General features: G+C 36.9%; 1 protein-coding gene, 1 non-coding gene and 1 pseudogene across 4 annotated transcripts in view; 1 reads left to right on the forward strand and 2 right to left on the reverse strand.

Moving 5' to 3' along the window:
• Nucleotides 1-12018, reverse strand: part of P4HA1 (prolyl 4-hydroxylase subunit alpha 1) — a 79971-nt gene that overhangs the window by 45119 nt on the left and 22834 nt on the right. The window lies entirely within an intron of this gene.
• On the reverse strand, nt 674-1446 carry LOC115285533 (annotated as a pseudogene).
• On the forward strand, nt 3660-3776 carry LOC115286079. The gene has a single exon (XR_003905838.1). It is a non-coding gene; the product is annotated as a U5 spliceosomal RNA (small nuclear RNA).

Raw genomic sequence — 12018 nt, forward strand, 5'->3', positions numbered from 1 at the left:
AATACTGTACAATTACCATTACTTTCAATAAGAACCAAAAAAAAAAAAAAAAGCTATATAAAGAAATAAACAGGGGTGCCTAGGAGGCTCAGTAGGTTAAGCATGCAATTTCAGCTCAGGTCATGATCACAGTTTGTGGGTTCCAGCCTCCCTGCCAGAGCTCTGCATTGACAGCTCAGAGCCTGGAGCCTGCTTTGGACTCTGTCTCCCTTTGTCTCTCTGGCCCTCCTCCCACTTGTCCGCTCTCTCATTTGCACGCGTGCTTTCTCTCTCTTAAAAATAAATAAATAGGGGTACCTGGATGGCACAGTTGGTTAAGTGTTGGACTCTTACTCTTGGGTAAGGTCATGATCTCACAGTTCATGAGTTCGAGCCCCAGATCCAGCTGTGTACTGATGGAGCAGAGCCTGCTTAGAATTTTGTCTCTCCTTCTCTCTGCCCCTGCCCAATTTGTGCTCTCACATGTGCACACACATGCACTCTCTCTCAAAATAGACTTTTTTTTTACCAGCAGCTGGTTTTTTTTTTTTAAGGAAATGTTATTAACTTAAAAAGTTCCAAGAAATGTAATAGGATTCCCAGTAATGATTTCTGAGATCTATAGGATTTGAAACATAATTGTAAAAGACAAAAAGCCAAAAGACATTTCTCCTTTATCCTTTTTTAAAATCCAGATGATGTGTCACACCAAGGAAGTTTGGCACATTACCACGGCCATAGCCTTAGTCATCCTCAGAATCACTGTCCCTTCTTGTGGGAATAGAGCACCGCACCGAGGATAGCAAAGTGTCTTTAATTGGTTTCTTAGGGTTTTCCTCCAGATCTGTCTTTATTGCTCCAGACTCTGACAGTTTCCACTCCAACTCATCTATTATCAGGTTCATGCCACCAAACACCAGAGGCTCCAATAAATTGAGCCTTGATATCTCCTTCAAGGTAAACAAATATTGTAGGCAGATTTCTATCAGGATAATTGGGTATGCAGGTCGTTGAAATGGCTTTCATAAATTTGATATCACGAAACTTCCTGGCAAGTCCATGGAAGTGCTGATTTATGAGGGCACAGAGGGGAATTCCTTGTTTGTAAAGGCCAAGATTACCCATAAGCCCTCACCGGCTTTAGTAACTTCTTGAACATAATACTTTCCTGAGACCTCCAAAATTTCTCCAAATGTATTCTTTAGTTGAGTTACTTTCCACCCAGCCAGTCTTTGCTGCCTGTACATTTCAACAGCACGTTCATCTTCCTCATTAAATCCGTCTTCATTTTCCTCCAGCTCTTCCAAAGTCATACCTTCATAGGTTTTCACAATTGACTGCTGAAGAACTTGCTGTTCCTCCTCTTCTGCCTCCTTTTCTAAGTCTTTCAAACTTTCCTTTGAGGGCAAGATGCCCTTTTTTGCTTAAGATGTCATTCCACTCGGTGTCTGCATTGGGGTCCTGCATTTCGTCTAAACTCGCCTAAGCCAGGCCCACAGCCGTGTACCCGCCCCTCAGCTCTCTTCCGCGCACGCACTCAAAATAAACTTTCAAATAAATAAATATTTTAAAAAATAAAAAATAACAAACAAGATGTATAACTGAGTGATATGAATAGAATGATAGCAACCATATAACATCCCATCATTAAAAAAATTTTTTTACATTTATTTATTTATGAGAGACAGAGGGAGACAGAGCACAAGCAGAGGAAGGTCAGAGAGAGAAAGAGACACAGAATCAGAAGCAGGCTCCAGGCTCTGAGCTGTCAGCACAGAGCCCGAAGCGGGGCTCAAACCCACGAACTGTGGGATCATGACCTGAGCCGAAGTCGGATGCTTACCTGACTGAGCCAGCCAGGCGTCCCTAACATCCCATCTTTAAACAGTAAATCAAATGAGATACCTGGATACTTTAATTGGAATTAACAACATGAACTCACATATTTCCTATCTCTGTCCATGGAAAAGATCTAGAATGAATGACAAAGTCAATGGCAATAGACATCCCTAAAACCTAGCTACATTCTACTTCCTAAATGTCACTCTCCGTTAAAAAGAATCAAGGCCTGGGGTCACTGGGTGGCTCTGTCAGTTAAGTGCCTGACTCTTGATTTCAGCTCAGGTCATGATCTTGATCTCACAAACTGATGACTGGGATACTCTTTCTCCTTCTGTCTCTGTCCCTCTCCCACTCAGGTGATCATACTCTCTCTCAAAATAAATAAACAAGTCAAAAAAGAATCAAGGCCTGATTCTTCCTGCTTTGGGGTAGAAATAAGTTTGGGAAAAGTTGTGCAAAAAATTAGATTTCCTTGCTAGCAAAGAATAATAGGATCTTTTCAAAAAGACAAATTACCCAATCTAAAGATGATCCCACTGGCCTCAATAGGATATCTGGACATCTAATAAATAATATAATGAAATACATTATTTCATTGAAATTTCATTGAATTTCATTGAAAACTGAAATATAAAAATATATGAAATCCATGAGTTTATAATGATATTTCAGATAAAAAATTCAGTGGTCACTACTGGAAATTATTATAACTTCAACTCATTACTCTGAATATTGATATAAGAAAAACAATCAAGGATTTATCTTCCTCTTCATATATAAACTCTAGTTCAGGGTAACCAAATGGTTCCAGAAGTTCTTACTGATTGAATTCCAGCTAATAAAAGTAGAAGGAATGATGGGATAAGAAAATCAAAATTTTGCAACCCCTAATGAAATAGTTCTAGGCAATGATCATCAAAAGCTGCCAAAACAATTAGATGAAATTCATGGAAAACTTCATATAGACGTGTATCAGTCCCTACCAGTGAAGCTACTCAACAAGCACTAGCACAAAAAGCATAATGAGTTGTTAAGTATCTGGTCATAAAATTCAACAGGATGTTCAGAGTGCCACCTAGGGAGTTAATTTAAAAACTTAACTAGAATCTAATGGAGTCTCAAGCTCTAACCAGTTTAGAGGAAAACAGGAGTTAGAGGAACAAGTTCACACAAGAGAAGAAATCAGGCAACTCCAAAATGTACAGTCCAGAAGACCTATGACCAGGTTTTTCCAAATATTCAGTGCAATGAAAGGAAAAGAGGAGGGAGAAAGAGAAGAATAAAAAAGCCTTAAAAGCTACAACCAAACTGTGCATCTGTAAAAAGATACCTTTGAGATCAACAGAAAAATTAAGTATTGACTGGATATAAAGTTATACGAAGGAAATAATGTCATTTTGTTAGGTTGGATAACAGTGATTATGTTATTTTAAAAAGACCTGACCAATCAGTTAGATATACATATTTAATTATTTATGAATTAAACGACATTATGTCTAGGATTTGCATTTAAAGTAGTCCAATAAGGGGCGCCTGGGTAGCTCGGCTGGTTAAGCACGACTCTTGGTTTCAGCTCAGGTCATGATCCCAGGGTTGTAGATCAAGCCTTGCACTGGGGCTCTGCTCTGAGTGTGGAGCCTGCTGAAGGTTCTCCGCCCTGCCCTTTGTTGTTGTTTCTGTAACCCCCTTCTTTTTTCTTTTCCTCTCTTTTCTTTTCTTTTTTTCTAACCCCTTTTGGTTTGCTTATTTGATTTGTCTGTGCGTTTGCATACTTTTGTTCCCTGTGTGTTTTCTGTCTGTTTTCCTTTTCATGGCTACTTCAAGAAACAAGCACACACATACTCTGGTTTCTCTTCAGATCGTATAAATCTTTTGCCTTTTACTAAAGATTTCCGTGGAGAGGAACGATTCTGAGTCTTAACCCAATTTTTTGAGGCCCTGTATTTAACAGGGCTATAAAAAAAAAAAAAAAAAGAAACAAGCACACAAAAATAAACTCAAAATGGAATGTGAGACAGGAAACCATCAAAACCCTTAAGGAGAAAGCAGGAAACAGCCTCCTTGACCTCAATCACAGCAATTTCCTACTCGACCATTCCCAAAGGCAAGGGAATCAAGAACAACAATGAACTACTGGGGCCTCATCAAGATAAAAAGCTTCTGCACTGCAAAGGAAACAATCAAGAAAACTAATAGGCAACCAACAGAATGGGAAAAGATAGTTGCAAATGACATTATCAGATAAAGGGTTAATATCCAAAATCTACAAGGAACTCACCAAATTCCACACCCGAAAAACAAATAATCCAGTGAAGAAATGGGCAGAAGACGTGAACAGACACTTCTCCAAAGAGGACATCCAGATGGCCAAAAGACACATGAAATAATGCTCAGCATCACTCATCTTCAGGGAAATACAAATCAAAACCACACTGAGATACCAGCTCACACTGGTCAGAGTGGCTAAAATGAACAAATCAAGAGACTATGGATGCTGGCTAAGATGTGGAGAAATGGGCACCCTCCTACACTGTTGGTGGTAATGTAAACTGATATAGCCACTCTGGAAAACAGTGTGGAGGTTCCTCAAAAAACTATCAATAGAACTCCCGTATGAACCAGCAATAGCACTGCTAGGGATTTACCCAAGGCATAGAGAAGTGCTGATGCATAGGGGCACATGTACCCCAATACTCATAGTGGCACTCTCAACAACTGCCAAACCATGGAAAGAGCCTAAATGTCCATCAACTGATGAATGGATCAAGAAGATGTGGTTTATATATACAATGGAATAGGACATGGCAATGAGAAAGAATGAAATCTAGCCATTAGTAGCAAAGTTGATGGACCTCGAGGGTGTCATGCTAAGCGAAATAAGTCAGGCGGAGAAGGACAGATACCATATGTTTTCACTAATAGGTCTAACAGGAGAAACCTAACAGAAGACCATGGGGAAGGGAAGGGGAAAAAAGAGTTAAGGAGAGAGAAGGAGGCAAATCATGAGAGACTCTTGAATAATGAAAACAAACTGAGGCCTGAAGGAGGAGAGAAAAAGGGGAAGGGGGGTGATGGTCATGGAGGATGGCACTTGTGGGGAAGAGCACTGGGTGTTACATGAAAATCAACTTGACAATACACTATAAATAAAAAAAATCAGGGAGTAACCTGGCATCAGTAATCTTCCACTGAAACAAGCTTTTCTCTGATTTCTGTTTTTTTGTTTTGAGACAATCAAAAATACAAATATCCTTCCCCCTATTCTCACCCTGATTGTTTCACAACTAAACTGCTACAATTTTAAGTCTGACAAAACCAAGGACTGGCAATTAATGAGGATATGGGAACTCTTATACACTGCTAGTGATAGTACAAACTGGTGCATGCTCTGGAGAACAATCTGGCCATATTTGGTAAAGCTGAAGAAGAATATACCGTGACTTCTTTAAAGAAACATTTGCATGGGTGCAAAAGGATACATATACAAGAATGTTTACCAAAACATTGTTTGACATAACAAAACATTAGAACTAACCAAAATGTCCACCCATGCGAAGGAGAATCAATAAATAAATTGTCATATACAACCATACAGCAATTAGAGGAGTTTAATTTATGTGAATGAATTTGCTAAAAAAATTGAGTGAGAAAAGATACACAAAATATATTATGTAAATTTTAGAAACACAATAATCTATGCAGTGAAGTATAAGAAGATGGACGAATACACACCAAGTTCGGAACAGATATTACCTTGAGAAAAGAAGGAAAAGTGTACAAGGAGCCTTCAAACACATTTGTGATCTTTTAATGTAATCTTTGAGAATAAGAAAAGCCTAAAAACTGTTTATTATTCACTCTAGTGTTATTTTTTTACCAGTTATAGGACATAATATACTTAGAAAATTTCAGGGACTCTACTTAAAAGGAATTTGCATGAGAGAAAAATTCAATAAAAACTGAACCCAAAATAGTGACTTGAAGAAGAAATGTCAATAAAGAGACACAAAGTAAATGAGAAAGGATACTGTATCAATGAATAACAACTGCACATATCCTCAGGGTGTCTAATTTTCAGCCATTCTCTATGAAAATCTTATCAACTGATTTCTAGATAAAAGATGAAGTATTCAGGGGCGCCTTCAGGCTCAGTCAGTTGAGCATCCTACTTCAGCTCAGATCATGATCTCAATCTCATGGTTTGTGAGTTTGAGTCCTACATCAGGCTTGCTGCTGTCAGCACGGAGCCTGCTTCAGATCCTCTCTCTCCCTCTCTCTCTGCCCCTCCCCTGCTCACACTTTCTCTCTCTTAAAAATAAATATACATTAAAAAAATTTTTTAAAGATGAAGAATTCAAGGAACCCAGTGAATTTCCTATAACTAAACACAGCAAAATCAGGGTTAAATAATATTCAATAACATTTTGATGAGAAGAGAATAAAGATTTAAACAAAAAGGAATACAGTAAGCTAAATGAAATTTATTATACCCACATACACCAAACCTGCTTCCTTTGTGTTATTTTGCTGAATGGAACCTATATAGTTGTTCAAGCCAAAAACCCATCAAATTTCACCATTACACCTCCTAAACAGCTTGATGAACTTGTCCTCTTCTCTCTATACCTACTAGCTACCACTATCATCTCTTAAATTTTTACAACAGCCTCTTCCCTGAATTCTTTGTTCCTATCCCCCGGTCCCAATCCAATCTCCATTCTACAGTCACAATTATGTCCCTAAAATGAAAATAATGTAACTTCTCTATTTAAAACTTTTCAATGGTTCCTCATTGCACTCAGAGAATTTCAAACTTCTCTACATGGTTTACAAAGCCCTTCTGCTTAACATATCTAGCCTCCTCTCTCACTACTCTCATAAACCCACATTTCTATACCCCATACACTCACCTCTTGAACAAATTACTTGTTAAGGCAGCTGATATAATACTCTCTTTCCTCTCTGGCCTCTATACACATTCTCCCTACTTGGAACACTCTTCTCATGCCCATTCTTTTCCTCAATTTCCTGGTTAATTCCTTGTCTCATATCCTAATTTTTAATGTATCTTCCAGGAAGCCTTCCTTTATGTCTTTTATGAAGTGCAGAATTAGGCTTCCTTCTATGTGTTCCCATGGTATCCTAAATTATTCTCACTCAGGCATTCATCATACTATATCCTAATAATATAAGTATCCTAAGGGCAAGGAGCTATATTAGTCTTACTCATTATTGTATCCCTAGAACTGAACAGAATGATTGGTACATACTACATAGTTAATATCTATATCTATTAAATGAACTGATATCTTATACCAAAGGCCAATTAAAAAAAATAAGGTTATGATCTTATCAAAAATGTTAATAATGTCTAATATTACTATAAATAGGAAATAATAGGCCTATGTTCCAGCTTAATGGAATTTTTGTTTAATATTGTTGTACTATGGTCAGATTTCCCACTTGATATTCACCCCAAATAAAGAGAGGTGAGCAAGAAAACATCTTAACAAGTAATTCTTCCCCACTGTATATTCTCACCATGAAAATCAATTTCAATATGAAGATAGAAGTAATTTATTTCTCCAGCTGACAATGAAAAGGAGATAGTAATGGTAGTAAACCATATACACACAGAAAAAGACAGAGATAACATAAGTAAAATATATGCGAAGTTAGGTATCAGTAACATAAGTATAACTAGCAGATTTTTTAATTTGTGGAAATGAAACATGTTCTTAAGCAACCAATGGAACAAAAAAGAAATCATAAAGTTAGAAAATACTTAAAAACGAATGAAAACAAACACACAACATACCGAAACTTACAGGACACAGTGAAAGTGGTGTAAAAAAATTTTAGAAGGACAGATACCATATGTTTTCACTCCTAAGTCTAACAGGAGAAACTTAACAGAGGACCATGGGGAGGGGAAGGAGGGAAAAATAGAGGGAGGGAGGGAGGCAAATCATGAGAGGCTCTTGAATACTGAAAACAAACTGAGGGCTGAAGGGGGAGGGGGGAAAGGGAAAGGGGGTAATGAGCATGGAGAAGGGCACTTGTAGGGATAAGCACTGGGTATTATATGGAAACCAACTTGACAATTAAATATATTTTTAAAAAGATTTTAATGTAAATGCTTACATTAAAAAGCTAGAAAGATCTCAAAGCAATAACTTACCTTTACAACTTAAGAAACGAGAAAAACAAAAAACCAAACCCAAAGCTAGCAGAAGAAAGGAAGGATTAGAGGTAAATTAGGTAGACTATTAAGAAAAAGAGAAAATTAATGAAACGGGCACCTAGGTGGCTCGGTTAAGCATCTGACTTCTGCTCAGGTCATAATACTACAGTTCATGAGTTCAAGCCTCCATGAGGCTCTCTGTTGTCAGTGCAGAGCCCGCTTTGGATCCTGTCTCCCTCTCTCTGCCCCTCCCCTGCTCGCATGTAGACATGTGCATATTCTCTCTCTCAAAAATAAACATTAAAAAAAGGAGAAAGAAAATTAATGAAATGAAAAGTTGGCTCTTAAAAAAGATCAACAAAATTGATAATCGTTTAGCTATATAAACTAAGAAAAAAGAATATTCAAATTACTAAAATAAAAATGAGGGGCGCTGGGATGGCTGAGTCCGTTGAACATCCAAACCTTGACTTTGTCTCAGGTCATGACCCCAAGGTCATGGGATTGAGCCCCAAGTCAGGCTACATGCTGTGCATGGAGCCTGCTTAATATTCTCTCCTTCTCTCTGCCCCTCCCTCCAAGAAAAAATTAAAGGAACACTACTACTGATTCTACAGAAATACAAAGGATTATAAGAGAGTACTATGAAAAATGCATACCAACAAATAACCTAGACAAATTCCTAAAAACAAAAAGCCTACTAAGACTAAGAAAGAAATAGAAAATCTGAATAGACTAGTAACTAGTAAAGAGACTAATTCAGTAATCAAAAATCTCCTGACAAAGAAAAGCCCTGGACCTAATGGCTTCAATGGAGAATTCTCCCAAACATTTAAAGAATACCTATTCTTCTCAAACTGTTCAAGAAAACTGAAGAGGAGAGAATGCTTCCTTTTTCATTCTATGAGGCCAGCATTACCCTTACATCAAGACCAAAAACTCTACAAGAAAACTATGGACCTACATCCCTTACAAATATTGATGAAAAATCCTCAGTGAAATACTGGCTAACAGAATATTAAACAGATAATACACCATAACCAGGGGAATTTATTCCTGGAAAAGGTTGTCTTAAGATAAGAAAACTAATTGATGTAAAACACCACATTACAGAATAAAGGGAAAAAACACATGAGCATCTCAACTGATGTGTATAAACATTCAACAAACTAAAAGTAAAAAGAAACTACCTCAATATAAAAAAGATATACTTGAAAAATCTACAGCAAACATGCAATGGTGAAGGACTGAAAGCTTTTCCTTTAAAATGAAGAATAAAAACAAGAATGCCCATTTTCACTCCTATTCAACTTCATATGGAAGCTCTAGTCAGAGCAATTAGGCAAAAAAAAAAGTGATATAAGGCAGCCAAATTGGAAAAGAAGTAAAATAATATCTCTCTGTAGATGGTATTATTAACTTCTATGCAGAAAACCCTAAAGACTACACACACACACACACACACACACACACACACACACACACACACAGAGTTACAGCTAATAAATAAATTCAGCAAAATAACAGAATATAAAATCAACACAAAAAACTCAGTTGCATTTTTATATACTAACAATGAATAATCTGAAAAGAAAACTACTAAATAATTCTAAGAATAAAATAGTTAGGAATTAACTTAACCAAGGAAGTGAAAAATATGTACAATGAAAACCACAAAACATTGCTGAAATCAATTAAAGAAAACATAAAGAAATGGAAATACATCCCATGTTCATGGATTGGAAAACTTAATACTATTAAAAGGGCAATACTAAATACTACCCAAACTGATCTACAGATTCAATACAATCTCAGTAAAATCCCAATGCTATTTTTGGCAGCAATAGAAAAACTCATTCTAAAATTCATATGTAATCTCATGGGATACTCAAAACAATCTTGAAAAAGGGCAAAACTGGAGAACTTGGACTTCCAGATTTTAAAACTTACAACAAAGTTACAGTCATCAAAACAGTGTGGTATTAATATGGTGTAAAAACAGACATACAGACAATGGAATAGAATAGAAAGCCCAGAAATAAACCCTCACATATATGATCATATACTTTTTTTTAATATTTTTAATGTTTTTCACTTATTTTTGAGAGACAGAGAAAGACAGCACAAGCAGGGGAGGGTCAGATACAGAGGGAGATACAGCATCCAAAGCAGGCTCCAGGCTCTGAGCTAGCTGTCAACACAGAGCCCGACATGGGGCTTGAACCCACGAACGTGAGATCTGACCTGAGCCGAAGCCGGAGGCTTAACCGACTGAGCCACCCAGGCTCCCCTGATCATATACTTTTTGACAAGGATGCCAAGATCAATCAATGGGGGAAAGGACAGTCTTTTTTAACAAATGGTGCTGGAAAAAATCAATATCCACATGCAAAAAATATGAAGTTGGACGCTTACCCTAACACCATTTGTACAAATTATCTCAAAATGGATAATGGACCTAAATGTAAGACTAAAACAATAAAACTCTTAGAAGAAAACATAGGAGAAAAGCTTCATGACACTGGATGAGGCAACAATTTCTTGTATATAACCCTTAAGTCATAGGCAACAAAACAAAAAATAAACTGGACTTTACAACAATTTTTAAATTTTATGCATAAAAAGACAGTATCAACCAAGTAAAAAGGCAACCCACAGAATGGGTAAAAATATTTATAAATCATCTCATAGGGATTAATATTCAGAATATATAGACAACTCCTAAAACAACAAAAAAGCAATTAAAAAATCACAAAAGACTTCAATAGACATTTCACCAATGAAGACATACAGATAGCTACTATGCACATGGAAAGATACTCAACTGATAATTAGGGAATGCAAAACCACAAGGTATCACCTCACACCCATTAGGATGGCCACTATCAAAAAAGGAGAGTATAACAAGTGTTGGAGAATAGGTAGAGAAATTGGAATCCTTATACATGTTGGTGGGAATATAAAATGGTCTATCTACTACAGAAAACAGTATGGCAGTTCCTCAAAATACTACAAATAGAATTTGATCCATAGGATCCAGCAGTTATGCTTCTGGATATATACCTAAAGAAAGAATGAGAGGTAGGGTCTTAAAGAGATATTTGCACACTCATGTTCACAGTAGTATTATTCACAATAGCTAACAGATGGAAGCAACCCAAGTGTCCTACTGATGGACAAAATGTGATTATGTATGTGTTGTATTATTATTCAGCCTTAAAAAGTAAGGAAATTCTGACATTTGCTACAACATGGATGACCCCTGAGGGCATTATGCTAAGTTAAATAAGCCAGTCACAAAAAGAAAAATATTGTATGATTCCAATTATATGAGTTACTTAAAATAGTCAAAATCATAAAACATAAAGTATAATGATAGGGGGCACCTGGGTAGCTCAGTCAGTTGAGCATCTGACTCTTGACTCTGGCTCAGGGCACCACCTCACAGTTCCTGGGTTGGACCCGACATTAGGCTCTGCACTGACAGCTCAGAGCCTGTTTGGAATTCTCTCTCTGCCCCTCCCCTGTTCGCTTGCGCGCGCACACACACACACACACACACACACACACACACACTCTCTCTCTCTCTCTCTCTCTCTCTCTCTCTCTCTCTCTCTCTCTCTCTCGCTCCCTCTCAACAATAAATAACCTTAAAAGAAAAAGTAGAATAATAAGGCTGGGGAAAATCGGGGATAGGGAGTTATCATTTAATGGGTACAGAGTTTTACAAGATAAAAGAGCTATAGAGATGGATGTTGGTGATGTTTGCGTAATACTGCGAATGTACTTAATGCCACTAAACCACACATTTAAAAGTGATTAAGCTGATAAGTTCTGTTATTTAACTTTTGCACAATAAAAAAATTTTTAAGCAAATTCTCCTGAAATCAGCTGTAACCTAAAAAAAAAAAAAAAAAGATTGTGCCAAAATTGGAAAAAGCTGGATGTTCCATATTACAGAACCCTTTAAAAATCTGTGTATACCAAACATGTCTTGGTTTTTAAATTAATAA

This window comes from Suricata suricatta, chromosome 2, assembly GCF_006229205.1.
Source record: "Suricata suricatta isolate VVHF042 chromosome 2, meerkat_22Aug2017_6uvM2_HiC, whole genome shotgun sequence".
NCBI lineage: Eukaryota > Metazoa > Chordata > Mammalia > Carnivora > Herpestidae > Suricata > Suricata suricatta.